Raw genomic sequence first — 23,759 nt, 5'->3', positions numbered from 1 at the left:
CATCACTCAAATCTTCATTCACTCTCACCTGGGTGTGAGCACCCACATACATGGCCATAACCACCATAACCAGCCACTCCTCCAAGCCAAGCTTTCTCATTGCCCACTTCACCACCTCTCTAGGGATTCTGTCAAAGGCCTTTTCCAAATCAACAAAAACAAAATAAAGATCCCTTCTCCTACCAATATATTTTTCCTGAAGCTGTTGAACAATGAATATGGCATCAGTGGTCCCCCTACCTGGCATAAACCCAAACTTCATGTATATACATACATATATACATGAAGTTCATCCATACATTCGTACTGTACATACATTATTAGGCTGGTCGTGGTACAGCTGATGTGTCTATGGATTAGAAGATAATCTAAGTGCCCAAACCAATTAATTACTTCACAACCAATGCTGGAACTATTGGAAAAAAAAACTTGGCAAGTGTAACAAGATTTGTAACACTGTGTGTCAGGTTCAACTTTGACTCTATGTACAGTCTCTCAGAAGAATGATCAGTGAGTGAGTGTAGTTGCAGGTGAATGCTTTCCTGCCGAACACTGATCACTATTGGACCAGAGAGTGCAACAGTAGCAACTACAGCCTCCATTAGAATATCTGGAACTCTAAGATTTACAAGGATAATTCTCATAACAAAGTGCTGTCTGTTTTCAACATGTAAACTGAAAATCTGGCCTTAAAAAAAGAAAAATCATAGAGGTGAATGATTTTCTGTGCAAAATTATCATAGTATTCTCTCAATCACTATCACTACCCAGATGAATAACTACTCATCAGTTTAAATGTGAGTAAAGTCACAGAATATACCTGTAATAACCCATACAGGTCCTTCATCCTATCCTGGCCCAGACTTGTGTCCTGTACTTTATTTTATTCAGGGTAATGGCAGAAAAAAAAATAGATAATACAACAATTCTGCATCCTTTCAATGGCACTTCTTTGTGACTAGCACCACATTCTAGTGTTAATATCTCACTGCAGCTCAGAACAACAGACCCTCAATACTGAACACTACACACACATTCACTTAGACAGATCTGAGGACCATGGAGGAGGCTTCATTACATACATTCACTCATGATAGTTCTAAAAAAAAAAAAATGGGAGAAATGGAGTTCCCTCGAGCTAAGCCCTGTATTGGACTATATAGCCCCGCTAGGATTACAGGAGCGAGCTACCACTCCCAGCACGGCAGCCCGGGCGAGGCTCGAACTCGCAATCCCCCGATTACGAGTCCGGCGCGCTACCACTGTGCTACCGCGCCCCCCATAGTTCTAAAAAGACAACACAAAAAAACACAATAACCATTCCAGAGTAACACATCAGAAATACAGCCACCAAGTGTCAAATATCGACACAAATAAGAAAACATTTTCAACATTTACATCCCCCCTGACATCCTCCCTCCCCCCCCATGCTATGCCAGTGTAATACAACCCTCAGTTCCTCCCATTAACCCGTGGATTGCGAGCCACAGCTCAGGCTGGGAAGCATCACATTGCATGCCATTGCTCAAGCTGTGCTAACCTTCCAGTGGCCATGCATCACCGCTAACTACTCCACCCACATGCACACTTATGCATGGCGCTACGCAAAGATGGAGAGAGATTTTTTTTTTTTTTTTCACCAGATGATGCCCTGTGCAGGGTATGTTTAAATTTATAATAAAAAATCATCATCATCATCTGGACCTCCTTTCCCACCCAATGGCAGGGTGAGGAATAAACAAAAACTAAAAAAAATATATATATACAGTATATATATATATATATATATATATATATATATAAAATCATAGTTTCACTACTCCCCTATGCAAACATACACATGGCACTACGCAAAGACGGAAAGAAAGAGATTTTTTTTTTTTGTCACCAGATGATGCCCTGGATGTTTATCTTCAAGTTTATCATAAACAAAAACTAAAAAAAAATAAAAATCTTGTTTTGTGCACGAGGGGGTGAAATAAAAGAAGGTATTGTGCAATTCAAGGGTTAACAGAAACACCTAACTCTAACACTGCTGGGGACTAACACTAAACACACTGCCTGGTGCAAACATACCATAATCAAAGCAACAGCAGATGCCTCTACATCACTTCACAACTCAACAATATGTACCTTCTAAACAATCCCTCACAATACACCCACATCCCACACCAGGCAAAGCACACACCTTCCTCCCCAAACATCATATACTATTCACCAACACTTCCACTCAACACCTCTGGGTGAACAGATCCTAAACTTACTGCAGATCACCATTATCATGTAAAGCAAAATCCAAACAGAAAATATCATGCCTCACACAAACTACAAGAAAACATTTTTCATTCATTCATCACCTAATCCTGTGTTCCCCCATGATGAGCGTGGGAGCCCGGGCCTAAGCAAGTTGATCCTGACCTTTAAGATGAGAGTGACCAGCCTCACTCATCCCTGAGGGGCATTATGTAAGCATTAAATCCCAACCAGCCCCTGAATATTAACCTGCACTGGCTCAATCTGACTAGAGCATCTTAATTACCCACTAAACCACCAGCTGCCATAATTTGGCAACAAAACATACTTCATGGAAGAAACAGAACAACTCTTCAGCAACCTAAACAACACACCCATCATCTGCATTAACAGGCACATTACAAAGTTCCATAACATCATATTCCCTGCAGACAAACAACATCCCACGAGGTAACAAATGACAAAACAAGCCAAACTATACTCCAAAGATTGCCCACATCACAACACAATGTGATAAAGACACTCACTTCACACACAGAACACCAGCACAGGACTCCAAGAACTAAACAACTGAGTATCAACAACAAAATTAGTACAATAAAATATAAACTGGCAGGCATTTGTAAAATACATAATCACTCCATAGACACCTCTAGGTTGTACAAGGCCCAGGCCACAAACTGCTACAACCTACAGCATCTTCCTGCAAAGAATAAGAAAACATATTGTACTCAATTTCCACAACATAAACATAAGTCACTTAACACCTAGACACACTGATTATGAAAAACATCCACCAATTCTGAACAACAACCTTCGTAACACAACCCTGTTTTAACTCAATCACAGTGTAATCCCATTCACGCCAGAAATGGTAATACAGGCATAGATAGATAGACAGAGATATCTAGATAGCTATAAATAGAGATAGATAGAATCATAGGGCCAATGACATCGGGAATGACAATTACAGAATTTAAGACCACAAGGCATCTGGGTCCTCACAAATATCAGCAACTACCATAATGCACACTGGAGCATTTCTAGTACCGGTATTTGCAAAAATGGAACAATTGTCATTATAATTAAACCACAGACACAATACTCCCTTCTTCACTGAGACCCATTACACTACTTAGCAAACAATCCAAAATAACTGAATGCCTCATTCTCAACAAAATCACACCTCTTGTTCTCATTACTCCTGCACAACATGAAATCAGAGCACTGCACTCTACAGTACAAACACATTACTGATTAATCTCACACAATAAGCATCAGATGGCATGAACTCTGTAGAACATTCACAACATATACTGTACTTCTAAGAATAATACATATTAGTAAAGCTTTTGATACTATACCCCCAAATCAGACTAATTATATAGATACAGTATATAACAAATATGGAAGAAAATGTCAAGTGATGGTTTGCCAACACTTTGGTAGAAAACACACACATTACATTCCAGGGAGTTAACAACGAAGACGAAAATTCCCCAATAGAGAGCCACACAGCTAAGTTCTGTCACCCACACCCTATAAATTATACATACATGATATTCCCACACTACAACCACCCACTAACACTGCCTCATATGACATCATAACAACCACGTACACTACACTGCAGTCACAGCCTGCACACTGCAACACGTCAACCACAACACTGCTGACTTGGGTAGAGGAAAAGAGGCTGACTACGGCCCCACCTAAATCAACCATCACACACCACCAGAAGTAATCATGAACTTAAGCACTCCCCCCACATCACACCTAAAAATCTACAGTGCCATCCTCCCCTCCAGTAAGGTCCTTGGAATGACATACATACATTGGACTCACATTCAATGACCATGTTAGTTATTATTACTGTTGGGGGTCTTAATTATCAACTAACATAAAGCACAACAACAACTAACCATTATATACAGTATGTGGATGGCGTTTTGATCAATACTCAGTATGAATATTTGAAGGCCTAAAATAAATATGCTGAGTACTTAGCTGTAGTGTTGATGATATTAAGTGCAGAATGATGGCTGATTGCTGTTTACTGTCCAGTTGTGGGAAGAGAACTAAACTGCCTGGTGGCAAGGAAAGAACTGTACTCTCTGGTGTCAGGGAGAGAACTGCAGCTTCGAGCAGCTTCCTGCACAAAGGAAACTAAACTCATTACTGAATATATAACTAAATATGTTGTTTTCTCCATGACCAGACTTATCTCTAGTGATAAATAATATCTTAACCAAATTATGCAATACAAGCATTTATTTACAAGAAATGTGCTGTCATGGGCAGGAAATTCAAAACCCGAAATCCACGACAGACCATGTGAAGGCTATCAAGAGTCACTGAACCCCCAGACTCAATGCAATCAGAGCAACTGCAGAGCCAAACTTTGGGTGACAAAAGAAACACTCTCAGAAGTATACAAACAATATAAATCAGAGACATCCTATGCTTCTTTGGCATGGTTTTCCATCCTATCCAGTACTCAATACAACGCCTTGCATATCATACAGAAGAATACCCTATGCATCACCACTACTCCTACAGTCCACATACACATTTGAGACAAAAGTTCTCCCTCTCAGAGAGTACTTTCATTTGAGGTAAAGAAAATTCTATACAGTAGCCTCTTTAAAAATACAACACCCAACTTTATTTGGCACACTGAACAAATACCACACAAAAATAGTCAAAACTGTTACAAAAATATCCCACCTCCAAAGACTGTAACACTAACAGTGAAGAAACACCGACACTAACTTCACATGCAGGGCATTACAACACCTCATTCATAACACCATACTAGAAACCATTATCCTGACATCACCCATCTGAGGAGTCCATAAATAAAGATGGAATGGAATGGAATATGAAGTTTAGGCCAAAGGCCAAGCACTGGGACCTGATAGGTCATTCAGCGCTTTGATGAGTGAGATATGAAAGACGATAGTTTAAAAGAATGAGTATAAAAATTGAGAAAACTACTATACAATAACCATGCAACTAAAATTGTAGGTAAAATGAAAACAGATGTAGTCAGCAAGCCCTAAAACATAACTATGACAACACCAATCACAGCTTGCAGTATAGCCCTGTCTCCTTTAAAAATGCCATAAGACTAGAAACATTTGCCCTATTACCTAAAACAACTGATAGGGATCCCCTATTTGTTAAAAATTTTGCCCGAGAGCGGGCACAGGTCAGACAGTCCAATAAGAAATGCCTGCAAGTTATTGTGACCTGACAGATGTCACACTGGGGTGGGACCCCACGGTCCAAAAGGAACCCATGAGTCAAACGTGTATGGCCAATTCGCAGCCTAGTCAACCTCATCTCAAAACCCCGACAAGCCTGAGAAGAGGATGACCAGGCATAAACCGATGGCCGAATCTCTTTATACTTCGTGTTATTGGCCAGGGAGGGGGAAGCCCATCTCGCCTGCCACTCAGACCAAACAAAGTTACAGATAACGGTCTTCAAATCAGAATAGGGAACCTTATTATACCCAACAGAAGGAAGAGAACATGCCGATTTTGCCTCTTTGTCAGCAAATTTGTTCCAATAGAGATTAACATGTGACGTTATCCAGCAGAACGAAACAAATTTATACTTTGTAGCCAGGCGCCAAAGCCAAGACTGAATCTTCCTTATTATAGGGTGGAATATGTTAAACTGCTTAATGGCGGTCAAGCTTCCACAGGAGTCTGACTTTCCCGGCATTGAGTAAGCCTCTTCAAGAGCCTTCTCAATAGCAGTTAGTTCAGCAGTGAGAACAGACGCATTATTAGATAGCCGTCCAAGACGTACACCCCCTTCATGGACGACAGCACAGCCTACACCAAGGGGTGACTTTGAGCCATCAGTATACAACTTTACTGAGTCTCTGTGGAGAAGGTCATGACGCAAAAACTTCGATTTAGTTTCTTCATCCGAAAAGATTTTTCTACGTATGGTTTTGGGACACACATTAGGTTCTGGAATGAGCCAAGGAGGGAGACTGCTGTAGCTTACTGGTTCAATTTTTTGCTCCCTCAGTGATGCGTCACCCACAGGAAGCATGCGAATCTGGAATAGTATAGAGGCTCTAGGACCACAGAACTTAGACGGGTCACACTGCAACAGAACATCAACACAAGGATTGGTGTAACGATTGCTCTTAATTCGTGCAATGTAGCAAAGCCCTAACTCATGCCTGCGTAAGTCCAGAGGAAGCTGGTCTGTATCTACATATAAACTCTCCACAGGGGAAGTGCAGTACGCACCCGAGCACAGTCGTAGTCCCGTATTGTGGAGCACATCAAGCTCATGAAGTTTAGTCTTACATGCAGAGGAATAAATTTGGCATGCGTGGTCAATCTGTGACCGGCACAAAGAATTATAGAGCCTGAGAAGGGAATTCCTATCAGCACCCCAATCAAAACCAGAAACCACCCTAAGGATATTTAATGATTTCTTGTCCTTAAGCTTCAGATAATCAATGTGCTGTAACCAGGAGAGACGTGAGTCAAAGATCATACCCAGAAACTTAACCTCCTTCTCAAAAGGGATGATGTCATTGTTTAACTTTAAATGTGGGACAACCTCCTGGCGTGTGCTTCTAGTGAAGCGGACTGCAACAGTCCTGGAAGGTGAAAAGCAAAAACCATCATCATCAGCCCAACGACAAATAGTGTATATGGACTTCTGCAGGTGATGACTAATCTCAACTGCGTCATAGCCAGACACACAAATTGCCAAATCATCAGCATACAGGGAGCCCAACACAGGGCGGGAAATCTGATCGAGAACTCCATTGATAGCCACAGCGAAACAGATGACACTAAGAATGCTGCCTTGGGGAACACCCTCCTCTTGCCTATAAGGGCTGGATACAACATTTCCAACACGAACCTTAATGTAACGCTCCGACAAGAAGGAACGGATAAAGCGAAACATATTTCCCTCTATGCCATATCGAGACAGCTGAAGAAGGATACTAGTGTGCCTGGTTGTGTCATACACCTTCTCGAGGTCAAAGAACACCCCAATAGTCTGACAATGGCTGGCAAAGCTTTGCTGGATTTTATTTGAGAGGATCAGGAGGGGGTCTAATGTCGAACGGTTCTTCCGAAACCCAAATTAGTAAGGAGAAAGCAGCTTTTCGGATTCTAAGTACCACACTAACCTTGCATTAACTAGCTTTTCCATCGTCTTACAAACACAGCTGGTCAATGCGATAGGCCTATAGGTGGTGGCCAAAAGGGGATTTTTGTTTGGCTTGCTGATGGGAATGATGAGGGAAACTCTCCAACTGGCAGGAAAAATGCCCGTTTCCCAAATTTTGTTAATGATCTTTAGGAGGAACTTCGTAGCCATAACAGGCAAATTTGTAAGCATTGAATAAAGCATGTTGTCCTCACCTGGAGATGTAGAGGTAGTCGATGACAGAACGTCTTCTAGTTCCCGACGTGTGAACGGAGCATTATAGGCAGCATTGGAAGAAGATGGAGAAGGTGGAGGCATGTCAGGAATACCATTCCCTGATATTCGAGAGGACTTGGAGACATCAACAAAATGCCTCCCTAAGGTCTCCGCAACCTCAGCAGGATCAGTGATGAGGTTGTCACCTATTTTCAATGTCGGGTTGGGAGATGGGATAAATTTGCCTGAAAGCTTCCTAATTTTCCTCCATATAACCTTAGAGGGAGTCTTGGAATTAATGCCGTTGATGTAAGATATCCAGGAGTCAGGCTTGGCCTTTCGAAAGTAGTGACGCTGTTTTGCCATGGCACGTTAGTAAATTTGGCGCGTGGCAGCTGAGGCTCTGGTCTTATAACGACAACAGCACTTTCTCGTAATTTTCCTTAGTATGGCACAGGTTTTATTCCACCAGGGGACCGCAGGTCGACGCGGTTTACCTTTCGACATAGGGATGGCCACATGGGCACTACCCATAATCACAGCAACAAAGTAAGAATAAGCTTCCAAGTGACTACAGAAGGACTCAAAAGGCCTTGCCAGAAGTATACCGATTTTGTCATTCAACCAATCAGCCTCCCGCTCCCTCCACCTAGGAGAAGAATGAGCAGGAACATTTTTCACACACTTTAGATGGATTGGGTAATGGTCGCTTCCATTCAGAAAGGGATTTACTGACCAACGAAAATCCATTAGGATGGAGGGAGAACACAAGCTCAAGTCAATAGCGGAGGAGGCTCCACTACAGACATTGTGGTAAGTCATAGAGCCATCATTGTAAAATGAGATATTATGTGATTGGAGTATGTCATCTATAATCCTCCCACCAGCATCCAAAATTGTACCACCCCATAGTGGATTACGGGCGTTAACGCCTTAACCGCGGGTATTGTTTTGGTCTGACTGTCCTCTCCCGCGGGGGTTTCAGCAAAATGTAAACAAACCTTTAAACCTTAATAACTCTGCACAGAATAAAGCTAGAGAAAAAAAATAAGGTACCATTAGAAAGTACAAACCTTCAGCTTTCCATTGATGTAGGTTTCATAACTTCGTTGACTTTCACAGGACGGGGAGAGCCGTTAGAAGTGAGGGGTGTGAAATAACTATTTTACGCCCCACACACCAGTACCAAATGCCAACCACTCTCTCATAATAGTAATATAAACATATATGAACACTGTACATACGATAAACACCCACTCTGTGTTCACTGAGGTAGGTAAAAGGCACTTCCCTGCGGCTGCGCCTGCTCTTCACTGCGGCGGCACCCGCTCACTGACGTTTCCTGCGATCTTTTCATTCTTTCTAACTTCTAATATTATTTTACATATAATATGGGCAATGTACATTATATTTACAATGCACTTATTACTATATTGCGTCACTGGTGCATCACAGAATTACATAAGTGCCGCAGAATTCCACAAGTGCCGCAGATTCTCTTATTACAATATCACTTATTATACTGGCCAATATTTCCTTTATTTTCTAGGCAAAATATCCCTTATTACTACATTATCCATTATACAATTATTGGCAAAGCACGTCACTGTCGCATCACTATATATCACTGTCACTTTCAGTATTTACTCAGAGAGTGGTACTCGGCAAAGCACGGAGTTACACATAGAGCGACTTGGCATTCAAGGCACTGGTGTGTGCTCATTTTTCTCGTCGTAGGCCTTCGTGTGGTGGTTGAACATACTCTGCAGCGGCCCTGTGACAACCTGCCGCCTGCTTTAGGAGGCAATTTCACAAGCTGGTGCCGGCTCATGTAATTGCGGCACTCAAGACGGTCAGGTTGTGTGTCAGAGTGTCGCCTCGGGATCAATGCCGTCACCTGACCAAATCGTTCAAGTAGCTGCTGCACGACAGTCTTGGAAAACTGTCTCAGTGATGGTTGCCTTATGCAAGACTTGTGTCTTGTAAAGAATGAAGGCATTGAGCATGCACATATCGAGCATGTGCAGGCAAGCCTTCCTGTACCATCGGGTGTTTCTCCTGAGACAGTCTATTTCGCCAATCATCATATCAGACTTATCAACGAGTCTCATATTTACATTATAATCAATGACGGCATCAGGCTTCATGATTGGCTCTCCGTCCTGTAGCTGACCTTCCCAGTTCTCTTCATTTCCCCCTTGTGGATGGTGCTGATCATATTGACAACCTTCTTGTCATGCCACCTGATCGCAAGAAGCTTGTCTGACTTCTTCAGGTGAACATCTCCCCTGGATGATGATGATGCTTCGGGGAAACTAGGCCACTCTTTCCTATAGCTCCGTACAGTGCCAACAGTGCCAATGCCGTGTTCAGCAAGGTATTTGGAGAGTTTCGGTGCTGTGTAATAATTGTCTGTGTACAGCACATGATTACCACCAAAATACCTCTCCATCAGCACTTTTACAACGGAGCCAGAGAAGCCAAGTGGGTCTTTCCTGTTCACATCCATTGTGCTAGCCGAGTAAATGACAAAATCCATTATATACCCCGTCTCACAGTCACATAGCACAAAGAACTTTATCCCAAAGCGGTGGCGTTTGCTGGGGATGTACTGCCTGAATTTGAGACGTCCTCTGAACAATACCAGGGACTCGTCTATGACGACTTTCTGCATAGGCCTGAAAAATCGCATAAATCGATCCCTAATCTTGTTGAGGAAATCCCTCACTTTCCACAAAGGGTCAGTTTGGGACGGGTTGTCATTATCAGCGAAGTGCAGGTATCCAAGCAGCTGTCGGAACCGATCCCGTGACATATACTTCCCGAATATGGGGATAGTAGTTATGTCATCCACGAGCCAGTACTCCTCCAACTCATGTCTCTTTATATGGGGCATCAAAAACATGAGTGCAAAAAACATACAGCTCTCTGATCCCGACAGGCAACCACGACACTTGCTTTGGCGAGCCAATAGGTCCCAGCCCTTGTGCTGCACACTGAGTTGCATACCTATTGGTCTCATCGCTGACATGCTGCACAATTTCATCATCAAGGAAGGCCAGGAAGTAATCAACAAACTCATCACCTGCGTTGCATGGGAAGGCAGGCTGTATTCCAGCATTTGCCATATCAAACGGTGGATTGTGTGGCTGGAAATCTCCACCGTCAGTCCAAACAAATGCATCAACTTGCCCTGTGCGTGGTTCAGTGGCAGGGGCAGGTTGCATTCCACTCGTTTCCCCGTGAGAAGGAGCTGATGTAGAGGCAATGGGTGAGGCAGGAGGTGAGGCAGGAGGCAAGCGGGAGGTGGGTGAGGCAGGAGGCAACGGGGAGGGGGTGAGTGCGGGGGCGGTGAGTGGGGGTGGCGCGGGTGAGGGAACTGAGCGGGGGCAGGCGGGGGATTCTGACCTGGTGCGTGGTGAAACTTGACCCTTTCTACCCCGCTTATCACCTCGCTTATCGCCTCGCCTATCGCCCAGCTTTGCCCTCCAACTGCCACGCATCCCCTTTGTTCTAGGCCTGCCTGCACGGCCTGCACGGCCTGCCTTCCCTCGCTTTGCAGGCTTTGGTAATTCGTACTCCTCAGATGATGTAGACTGAGGAGAGGGCACGACAGATGATGATGATGATGATGTGAGGGCAATTGGGCTAGGGGAACGGGAAATTGATGGGAAATGCGTACTAGGGCCTGGTGTGGGAGACGTGAGCCTGCGCTTCACTCCCTTCCCACGTGCAATACCAGATTTGCCCATAGGAGCCTTTCCTTTCCCAGAGTAAGTTGGGGGTGGGGGGGGGCAATCAACACGATCACTTTCATCACTGTCACTATCAATGGAAAATGGTTCACCACCAATCACTGCCAAATCATCACTGCTTGCTGTGAGTGTGTCACTTTCACTGCCACAATCAAGAGTAGTACTTACTGTTTTGTCCAGCTCAGTTCTAATTTCAGCAGTGCTCAACCCCTTCTGCCTCGCCGTCGGCAGTTCCTTTACCAGTGTAGAGGTAGAGGGAACACTAGCACTAAACATTGTAGAGGAGGAAGCGAGCGACGATGAGTCGGGACGGAGCGCCATTATCACGCACAGAGCTGGACAGATACTGACTGACGCGGGTCAGGGCAGGGGTGGGGGGGGTCCCCTCGGGGTTGGAGGAGGGAGGTGTGGGATGGCTGGCGTGAAAGAACTCGACAGCTACTCTTGCGTGAGAATATTTGCGCGCCGGGAAAACGCGCGGTGTTCAAAATATTCACGATCATTCCAGAATGCCACCCGCGGTTTGGTCCAGTTTTGTCGCCGTCATTCTGGAATGACACCCGCGGTTAAGGGGTTAAAGTCTCCAAGAAGGAGAAAGGGGACAGGAAGCTGACGGATTAAGTCTTCAATGTCATGCTCACTGAAACCACCACCAGGTGGAAGATACAAGGAGCACACCGTGAGCGAATATTCCAATACAACTGTAATAGCAACAGTTTGAAGAGTTGTCTGCAACTGAACAGAAGAATACTGCAAGGACCTGTGAACAATTATTGCTGTACCCCCATGCGCACGATTTCCTGGCGGAGGGGGAGACCCGTGAAAGGCATAATTCAATCCAGGATTGTATACCTCAGAGCCCAACATGGTCTCCTGGAGACAAACGATACCTGGATCAAAGTCATGTATCAAAACTTTTAGTTGCTCAGACCTAGAGCGAAGACCCTTACAATTCCACTGCAAGATGTCAGGATGGAAAATTACCTACTAACGTCGGAAGCCCCAACCTTTCCTTTATGCGGTTGGGAAGATGAAGGCGCACGTTTGGTATCAGTGTGCAATGGCAGACGACGGCTCCTCACGGACTTGTCAACAACAGATTTGGTGACTGGGATCTTAGAAGTTACAGACGGAACTTCCACTGGAGGAACTTGATGTTGACTATTTAGTGCGGGGTTTGGGGGGAGTCCAAGAATTGTACTTCCCGGTGCCAACATTACTTGGTATGTCAACAGTTTTGCGGGAATGCGGGGACTCTGACGAGCCTCCAGAGGGGAGACCAGCACTCGTGCTGAAGTACCTGGTGCAGCAGCCGGGACTCGCACACGGGACTCCGAAGAAAAGGTAGGCCTAGCAGCGTTTAATGTTTTCTCTCGATTAGGGGCACGTTTCATATATGAATAGGGTGTGTTCTGCTGATGGCCATCTGATACTCCCAGAGGAATCTTGCTAGGTGGAACGTCTGTTGAGTCAAGAGACTCATTAGACCCTCGGGGACGTTTCTGGTGTGACTGAGATGAAAAACTTGGAGATTGCTTAGTCGGAGAACATATATGTGTGATTGTCTTTGTAGACTCTGAGGACTCAACAGAGGGGGCAGCTGATGATTCAGGAGAAACAACTGACGGGCTAGGACAAATGCCTGTTGATTCAACTGCTTCACATGAACGTCCAAGGTGCCTCTGATGCGATGTAAATATTTTAGGTGTTCTTGTTGGAGAATCCATGGGGGCATGGACTTCTACGGCATGAACTCTTGTAGTTAATGTTTCCGGTCTTTCAGATGAGGATGCTGTGGAGGGCCTATCTGACACGGTTGACAAACCGGAAAACTTATTCCGGACAGGAATACAAGAAGCAATCGGAAGAGAGCGGGAAGAAACTTTTGTTGGTTGAGGAAGGTGAGAAGGTGCTGAAGCCGAACCAGATGTGGAGTTGGAAGAATTAGGGCAGAGGGAGGAGGCAAATGTCTTAGCCCCACCATCCTTCTCTTGTCTAAACAGAAGTTCCCGTCTGGCACTACCCAGGCTAATGAACTGTGAGTTAGCCAACTGAAGAATATCCTGCTCAAGGCGGTACCTCCTACATTGTCGAGAACTTAGGGAATGAGCCTCCCTGCAGTAAAAACAATAGGGATCCGACTCACACTCAATAGTAGGATGAGAGTCCAGGGCAGAGCAATGACCGCACCGGGGACGATTTGTACAGTTCTTCCTCCCGTGACCAAACTCATAACATGAGTAACACTGCAGGGGACGGTCAACAAAAGGTTTTACTTGAAGGGACAGAGGGCCAATTTTAACACGATCTGGGAGATAAGGACCATAAAAGGTGAAGACGATCATGTTACTCTTTCCTCTGATCTTCGATACTCGCTGGACATTATCAGGGCACAAATCAAGAATGTCATCTTCTGAAAAAGCATACAAATCCTGATTATAGACACGCCCTTTGCTGTAATTGAATGTTCGATGAGGTTTGATGGTCTCAAAGAGGCCATCAGAAGGGCAAGGTAGATGGAGAAGCATCATGGCCTGTCAGATTCTTTGCTCGAACTAACACTCCTTTACCATACTTCTTGAGGTTGCCCTCAGGAAGCACTCCAATTTCTTTCTCTAGATACCTAGCAGCGTGGAAGAAGTTTCCTCTCTATAATATGCCACAAACCAGTAAGGTGTGGGGGCGTGGCGCACCTTAGGAACTCGCTCTTCAGCATCATCAAAGATGTTGGGGCAATAGTCATTTTCACAATCCATTACGTTGTTTGATCGGATCAGTTCAACAGTACAGTTGGCCTCCCCTAGAGAAAGGGAATTCCTTGCCTCAAAAGCAGCTTTGGCAGCACTGCCAGAAGTAAAGGTCACGTAACACCGATTGGACCTACAGTCATCATCATATCTTAGACGGATACGAACAACTGTTCCAAATGGTTTGAAAAGAGAGTAAATGGCACGGTAGGAAAGAGATGTAAACACATTAATCAGCTTAAGCGTATCCAGATTATAAGGAATCTCGGAAGACTTGATAGGTGACTCGCGGGGTCCACCAGCATCATTAGTAGCAGCAGCAGGAGTGCAAGCTCCAGCCTGCACTTGCGAAGAACCACCATCACGACCAGAGGGTGACGTCTCGAGGGTCTGGTCGACCTCCCCTCGAGGACCAAAGGTATTTTTAGTGTTGATATCCATATATAATGGGTTAATAATAAATGGCTCCAGGGGCCAGGAGCAACCGCCTACCGGGAATACGAGGGGACCGAGCGCTGGCCGCCGTGAGCGGGGTACCTCGTCCCCATGGGGGCTTCTCGGTTTAAGAAGAAACCCCACATGATCCGAAAGTTTGCCCACGGAGGAGCTAAGACCCCCTTCCCCAGCGCATCCCAGCCCAGACACCCAACCATCCAACACAGAACAACCCCAGAAGGTGATCCCTCTGGCGGGCGGCACTGTTGACCCACACTGGCAGCCTAACTCCAGGAACCATTTAGTCTGGTCTCTCACTGACGACCTTACTAGCATGGGTAGCCCTCTCCCCCCCAAGAGAGGCGGAGAAGGGGCCGAAGCCCCCTCTAGCCTCGCTCGCCAGGTCACAGGGACACGCAAGCCCCCCCACCACGACAAGGCGGTTCCCACCAGGGGGGATAAATAAAGATGACTGAGTTCATTTAGCTAGACTTAGTATAGAAAATCATTCAGCCTTCATGACATCAACCCATTAGAGGTGTCTTTGAGTGGAGATGACAGGGTTCACCTAGCTAGCTTTAGGGCAAAATATCACCCAGCCCTCCTCACCTACCAGCTTAGATTTGGGTTGGAAGGAGTCACACATGCCCAGCTTGTGTATGATGCCTACACAATATAATATAAATATTGGAGAACTGCACAGCCCAAGCCACTCTAAGTAGCAGACACATCAATGGTGTTGGGAACATATGGGACAACACCATAAGGCCAACTGTTTACCTACAGCCAACAAGCCGGCTTGATCAGACGGGGTAGGGTTAAGCAACAACAGAAACAACTTGGCAATCAAGATGGAGAGATGGTATTCTTATGTCTACTTACAGCAAACACAGTATTGTAATCACAATCTGGTGTTGCCATTTGAATGTAACACTCATGAATTATCAATATATGCCATATGTATGGAGGGATGGAGTTGAGAGGTATATGAGGGAGGGGGGAGTGAGTTGGGGAGAGGGCAGTATAATGGTGGGTCACAGAGCGACTTGGAGGGGTTTTGTCTGTGATCACCCTTTGTGGGGTTAGGGCATCGGGCTATAGATAGATGGGAGACAGGCATCACTGGGTGACCATGGCCGATACATACACACATGGTGGAGCCTTTATGAATGATACGATTATAGAAAATAATACAAAGGTCAATGGACCAGTTGAATATTTGTTCAAATATACAAACTCCTGAACACACTCCAAAATCTTACAAAGAATGTCCTAAAACAAATCCAAACAATAAACCAACAGAATAACCAAGCCTGTAATAAAACCTCAACTACCAACTGGACAAATTACCTTAGTATCATACATAAACCTTCATTCTATTGCCCCATATAACTAATGGAGAAACTTGTCCTTAACTTAATACAACCTCTTTGGGTACGGTCACACCGAACACGATGAGCGGGGTGACTTGAGTGGGGAGGGATGAGGCGACACAACAAAACACACTAAATCCTATGTAGGTGGCCACACAGAATGAGCGGGGACATTTGTCGCCCCGCTCACCCTCCACGCTCGTCGTTACACGATACAGCATGTTCCAAAATGTCGCGCACTGCCTAGTGACATCCCCACTCCCCAGGCATTTTAACGTGCTGGTACTGCGTGTTGGGGTGGTTGGGTTCTGGTAATTATGTCTGCTGAACACCATATTGGAGCCATGTACCACGGGAGAGCTGTGTGGGATCCAAGTGATCCACTTCACAAGAATACTCGAGTGTTGAAGAAACACTAGGTAGATATCTGTGAATAACTGCATACAAATAGTAAATTATAATCGAACATTATTTTGTCAAAAGAATGCTTAAGTAAAGTTTGTTCCAACGTTGTTATAAAACCTATAAAGGGCCATTAATGTCAAAAAATTCATACTAGTATTTAGTGCTCGGTTTCTTTTGTTATACCGTAGCCATAAAACGAATAAACAGATAAGCATATACACTATATATATATATATATATATATATATATATATATATGTATGTGTATATATGTAATAAACATTATTTATCAATTCAGACAGTTTCAGTCAACCAACACCATTACCATACAGTATATATCTCATAGGCACATAATCAACACTTTCAACCAGAAACGACCAATCCACAATAACACATATTTTACTAAGGCTATTTAATGATGGTAAACATAATCCACTCACTTGATGCAGTGCTGCCTACTTCTTCCCAAGGTGACTCTACACTGAGTCACAAGGCTAATGGTTTCCTGTACCCATGAAACCATCTACACTGCTAGGCAGTAACCATATAACCAAATAACAGGGTGATGAGGAGCCTACTATAGTGCCCCTATTAACTGTGTGGAAATGCAAATACAGTGTTCATCCTGGAACCAAACCTCTACACTCTTCCCTGCACCTTGCTGTGGGGAGGCACTGTCCACCACACAATAGGTTCACCGCAAAGGACGGCCCTATAGGAGGTGGTTGCTTGTTTGTGATTGATGGGTCCAGTCAGTAAGACAGACTGGTATTTCTCTACTACTGCTACTACCAGACTATTTTTTTTTTCTTAAGTCCTTACTAAACTGATCAACTTTACATAACAGGAACTCTTACAATTAATAAAGTTACTCTTATCGATGCTTTCCAGGACATCACTTCTTACTGTGCCAGCATAAGAGCACATTTCCCCATCTCCAGGTATGCTGTCAGAGTCCTTTGTACACTGTACACTGCCAACCTGGGCCACTACCATTATCATTAGAATTAGTTGGATGTTGGGCGTCTCCAACCTGAAGATCTTCAAGTACAGAAGTAGGCATCTCAGTGACAAATTCTGCTTTGGTGGCAGTACAGTGTTTTTAAGTAGATGGAGAATGCTGTTATTACTTCTTTGTGGTCAGTTGATAAGACTGATGGCAATCAGCACCATCAGTTCATTATTTATGGCAGGGCTATTCAACTGGAGGCCCACAGGACAAATCCAGCCACTGAGTCGTTTTTCATTGGCCCTTTGATGTGCTCAGATGAATGCAAATAAACAAACATAAAACAGAAAGTTTTGCATTTTTCTTCTTATTTTTATGCTCAGCGGACAATGTAAAATCAAATTATAAACTTTTCATTTCATATAAGCATTTACATAGAGGAAAAATGGAGTCAAAATAAATGTATGGACCTTCTGTCAATGTGAGTTTCATAATGTGGCCTTACTCCTGAAGTACTTGAATAGCCCTGATTTATGGTGTACTTTTTGCACAAGAATTTTCTCTCTCTCTCTCTCTCTCATCTGACCTACCCAGTGCATTGACATTATCACCACACTGTGTCCACTGTGCCATGTAGTAAGCACTGCACTGTGGCCCAAACATTACCTGGGCCACATTAACTTTTCTGCCTGGCTGAAGAGCCGACTGAAGGAGGGTTGTTAATAAAGTCATTTTGTTCTTCATGTAATGGATGTGTGTTTCTGCCAACTGCTGTTCACACTGGATGAGCTGTTGGCAAATAAAATATCATATTAGTGCTTACTTTTATACAAGTAAATCTCTCTCATAAACTAGGTGAAACAAATCCCAGCTTTAAGCTACAGTCATAATTAAAAATGACATCATTACCACAGCAAATGTAATAGATGTGGATATTTTATTAAAAATGAGAGAAGGTTCATCATCATTCATCATCATTCCGACCTCCTTTAGGAGTAGCAACGTCCCAATAGCCTAAGTCTGCCCACTTCAACGGGCGACTCTTCCATTTGCTCATCATTCACACCCACAAAATCCTGGCTACATGAGACAGGCCCCTCCAAATTTCACCACTTTCTGTAGCATCACATATACCTATCTGGCAGACTTAATATAGTTAAATGATAGCAGTACAAAGAGAGGGAGGCTGGGAATACAATCAGTGATGGATTTATGGGAACAGGAGGGATGGACAAGGGGCAATTGCCCAGAGCATCCATGGTTTGGGGGCCTCCACCAACCATGTGCTGTTTTGTAAGATACCAGGGACAGATCCAGAGGGGGGCCAATGACACTTAGGGGATACCCAGAGTATCTTTATTCCCCCAAAGTGGTGTGGCAAATACCATTAGGCTTAAACAGTCCACCTCATTTGTTTTTTATCCGTGGAAGAAGGAATCAAAGGCTGAGCCCGCATTAATGTTCCTTTCATGAAAGAAACAAAAACAATACAAAAGACAGCCAAATTCAAGATCCATTCATGGTCAGTATTTATTGATAATATTATACTGTTAAGTTTTTAATTACTGACAAGGGCCACCTCACACCATCAGCATCTCAGACAAACCTCACAGGCAGTACAGTGTCATATTATGTGCTTGACCTTTGTTTCAGGCTTCTTTCCTTGGAGGATTCTACATTCATTCTTCATTTTAACTCACTGATGATCACTGCAATTAAATATACTATTTATACTCTCTCTTTTCCTAAAATGTGTGTTGCACACAGTCATATTCATTGCCTCCTCAAACTCGAGTATACTTTCCCCTTCCTGATTTCCTGTACCATAAGCACATCCCCCAAGTATTCCTTTATATCCATGAGCTACTTCACCTACATGACCATTTAAGTCCCCTCCCAAAACTACAATCTCATCATCCCCAATACCACATAGTACACATATTAACTCATCCCAGAATCTATCCTTCTCTACCTCTTCAAAACCAGCCCGTGAAGCATACGCCAATACAAATGAAAACATTATTCCACCGAAGCAAATTTTCACTACTGTACTATTATCCTTTCACTAACTCTCATTACATTCATGACAATTTCTACCCATTTCTCCTTGACCAAAACACCCACACCACCATATCCATCTGCCCTACCCTGCCACAACAACCTGTAATAACAATCCTTCCCAGCAATTATTCTGGCTGATCCTCCCAGCAATTATTCTGGCTGATCCTCCCCTATATTTGACATCTTGCACACATCCAACATCCACCCACCTACTCAGTGACTCAACTACTTCCCCCACTCTACCCCTCAAACTTCCCACACTGCATGATCCCACACTGATCACCTTGCATGATTTAGATTCCTCAGGCTTGCTTTGATTTCCTTTCTTTTTGTCGTACCTGGTAAAAATAACGGTGAGAGACAGACCACATGCCCCACCCAACCACAGAGACAAAAATCAGTGAAATCCTGTGCTGTGAAATAAATGAAACTGTAAAAGCTAATGCTGCCAGACAGGTGCAAAGTAATTATATCCTCTTTGTTATGGGAATGCAAGAAGTGGAAGCACAAAGGCAAAACACAGCATAGAAACAAGAGAGGATGTAAACTTATTATGGTGATCACATTAATACGTGATGTGCTTAAAAATAAGCCAAATAACAGACTAGGAAATGTCTTTTTGCCAATATCAACATTAAACTGCCGACTGAACTAAATGTCCTATGCCTCCCTGGCACGTGTCCCCATGCTATATAACATCCACTACAACACCTTACAGACCATACAGAACAACACCCTACCCATCACTACTAGCTGCACCAATACATTTCCCACAGCTCACTTATACTCTGAAATGAGATGCCTCCCTGTTAGAAAAAATACTTGACATGTGATACAGTTCTCTCAGCAGTCTTTGCTACCACACAACACCCTCACCACAGCATGACAAAGCCACAAAACATAACTAATCACAATAAAATAATGACTATACATACATTAGCAGACCCACCTGAACAATATTCCACAAGCAGGAAAATACAGTACCTGAAACAAAACACAGTACTGGTACTGCAACTCCCATCCCCTCCAGACATTCATTCATCAGATGCATCCTTAATCAGAGTTTATCAAGCAGTCATGGAAAGTGTTAGGTCACAACCTCACCCAGCCCACTTCAGCTACCAGCACATATTTGCACAGGATGGAATAAAAAATATACATGCTGTGCTTGTACAGGAGGCTGAAACCACATTACACAGTGTGGAACACTGCACAATAAATGCCACACTGAGATGCAGACACATCCATGGTGTAGGGGACATATTGGACAACCCCAAAGGGGCAGTTGCCAACATGTAGATATATTAAAAGGCCATGATTCCACTAACATGAATTGAGCACTTTCTTCCCATTTCTAGTGTTGTAGAGGCAAAAATTACTGTAATGCATTTGTATCATTACACTCCTAACTAGAGTACCAACACCACCACCATCACCATAAACTCTGCTGATGCTGCTTGCTGGTCACAAAGATGCATGAAGCCATATACCAATAATATGCAGGTATTATGACTGCAAACATTCCATCAGTTGTTATTCTGATGATCCGTACTGTTCTGTCTACATGCCTTATTATTGCAAATGCATTACAATAAAAAAAATAGGCAACTGTCTACATAGTTATTTTAATTATATTTCTTTTTCTAAATGCACCTAAAAGGAAACTAAGGAAGGTGAGAAGAGTGGCTGAGGAGGGTGCTGCTGAGAAAAGTGTTAATGAACTGTACAGAGCTCTCAACAGCAATCTCCTGAGAGTTACTGATCAGGGTGTCAATGGACAAGGGACTCTCAAACTGTAAGGTAACATGGTGGTGGGATCAGGGTAAAGTCTCAGGTAAGGATAAAAGAAGGCCTTTCTGAGAATGGAAAAGGGGTGGTAACAGATGAATACTTGGCTGCCTGGTAAAGGGCTGGAAAGCAGGTATACAGGACAGAATCTGCATCCCAAAGACTTTTCCTGAATAACGTAAACAGCACGGTTACAAAGAACGTGGTATTTACGGTGGCAAATCATGTGAAGTTGGGAAAAAAAGTTTTCATAGGTGAGCAGTGTGTGAAAAATTATGAAGGAAAGGCAGTGGTAGCCAGTGGGGATTTTAAAGATGCTAAGAGCAAGTATTATATCTAGTTGCTGACTGAGGAGTTTAACTGGAACAGGGAACATTTGGAGTCGGCAGATCCAGTATTTGGCCCTTGGCCTTTGATTGATGCTGCTGCTTTGAGCAAGGCAATAGGCAGGATGCAGTTCAGGAAGGCAGCAGATGTGTCTGGACTGACTGCTGAAATGCTGAAGGCCTCAGGATAAATGGGAATGCAGTTAGTTACTGATTTGATTAATATGTTTATAAATGAATATGTTGTCCCATATGACTGGCTGAGAAGTGTGACTGTAAATGTGAACATGGAGATGGGTTATGATCAGAAGTAAAGAAAATTTAGAGGTGTGAAACTTTTGTATCCCATAAACAAAATATTGGAGAGATTTTTAGAAGCCATAATAACAAAAAGTGACTATTGATGAGATGCAGTTTGGGTTTATGCCTGGCAAAGGGACCACTTATGCCATATGCACTGTCCAACCATTTTAGGAAGACTATATAAGAAAGAAAAGTGAACTGTACTTTGTTTTTGTTGGTTTGGAGAAGGTTTTTGACAGAGTCACTAGGAAGGTGGTGAACTGAGTAATGAGCAAGGTTGGGATCATGGACTGGTCGTTTTGAGTGATGTATGCCCAGGTCAATGTGAAAAGAGATTTAAGTGATGAGTTTTCCATGTATGTTGGAGTGTATCAGGGGTCAGTCTTGTGCCTCTTATTGTCTGTCATGATGCTTGAAGCTCTCCCACGTGAATTCAGAAATGGACTCCCATGAAATGTACAGTATACTGATGATTTGGTGTTGACTGAAGAGAATGAAAGGGAGGCAGAGGGTAAATTTAGGAAATGGAGAGATGGAATGAGGCACAAAGTAGGTTAATACTGCATAAGTTAATATTGGGAAGGTTAGGTTAGGTTAGTATTGGATAGGCTTGGATAGGTTAGGTTAATACGTGACAGGTTTTGATATGGAACAACTAGAAAAATTAGGTTAATACAGGACAAGTTAGGCTAAGTTAAATTAATACTGGTTAGTCTGACTAGTTTATTGGATAACCATGGCTAGGTTAAGTTAATACTTTGTTGGTTTGTATAGGTCAGTTAGTATTATATAATATGTCTGATTAGATTAAAACTAGGGAAGTTAGCAAAGATCATTATATTTCCTTCAGTAATTTCTTTGATATTAATGCTGGGTCTGACAAGAAATATCAGTACATTTTAGTTAGTCTGCAGCTGCAACTGACAACAAATATCAACAGGAAAAAAGAGATATCATGTTAAATGATCAAGTTCATTTATTATATAAAGAAATATGTCTCTTGGAAAAAAGGTTATTACAGGATGAACTAGAGGACATTTTGGCAGCCTTATCAGGCAGATGAAATAATTACAACTTTGTTCAGCAGAGCTGCAGGACAAAATGCCAGGTAAATTTACTTACTTCTTCATGTGCTCTAACTTTGAAGCCAAGTCAAATTAGTGTATCAAAGGTGTTATCAGTCCCACCTGTTTTAGAGTCTTCATAAGCTGTAGAGTGCTGTTTAATGCTGTCTGCCTTTTCTTCTACTCACTGCAGCTGCTTCTTCATGTCTTTAAGCTTCAGCAGCATGTCCTGAAAGTTATAATTATGAACTAGTAAGTAGGCCTACAGCAACTTGATATGGCTAAAACAAGGCTGGGATGGAGTCTATTATATAAGGAGGCCTAAATATAACACTCCTCTTTCACTCAACCAGGTGCTTCCTTGTGTGTTGTGGGGACAGTTTAGTCAGAGTTATCAATATCTAATGTCCATCATTAATTCAGTTCTCATTCCTACTGCCATATTCACACCCATACCAGCAGACAGCCATCTCCACAACACACAACCTCCAGGCAGGATTCTAGTGGAGTGTATTTCCAGGATACCACAATATTTTTACTTGAAAACACAGAGTATTAGTTTAACACAGACACACCATCTGCACTAGAAGCTAAACCAAGTGCCAAAACAACGTAACTGCCTTGGAATATATCATCATCATCATCTTGACCTCCTTTCCCACCGTACAGCAGGGTGAGGAGTAGCAATGTCCAGACAGACCAAATTTGCCTAATGCAATGGGCCACGGGTCCATTCGCTCATCATTCAAGCCCTCGGAATCCTGGCTCTATTGGATATGCCAAAAACATTCACCACGTTCTGTAGCTTCACATAAGCGTAACCGATAGAGTTAACTCAGATGCTGTTACGTTAAAAAGGGGTGCCAAAATCCCTGATCATGCACTTCT

The 23,759-nt window shown here is 43.3% G+C and overlaps 1 long non-coding RNA gene across 1 annotated transcript in view; it reads right to left on the bottom strand.

Annotated features, from left to right (window-relative positions):
* LOC145410301 (uncharacterized) overlaps positions 1 to 23,097 on the bottom strand; it is a 47,954-nt gene extending 24,857 nt beyond the window's left edge. The window contains exon 1 of the long non-coding RNA XR_013899264.1: positions 22,995 to 23,097. This is a non-coding gene — a long non-coding RNA (uncharacterized LOC145410301). The remainder of the gene's footprint in view (positions 1 to 22,994) is intronic.
* Positions 23,098 to 23,759: the final 662 nt, after the last annotated feature.

Source organism: Coenobita brevimanus, chromosome 10, assembly GCF_032717465.1.
Source record: "Coenobita brevimanus isolate Jiangsu-jjx chromosome 10, ASM3271746v2, whole genome shotgun sequence".
Taxonomy (NCBI): Eukaryota; Metazoa; Arthropoda; class Malacostraca; order Decapoda; family Coenobitidae; genus Coenobita; species Coenobita brevimanus.
The sequence above is the reverse complement of the archived record's forward strand: the minus strand, read 5'-3'. Positions and strand labels throughout refer to the sequence as shown.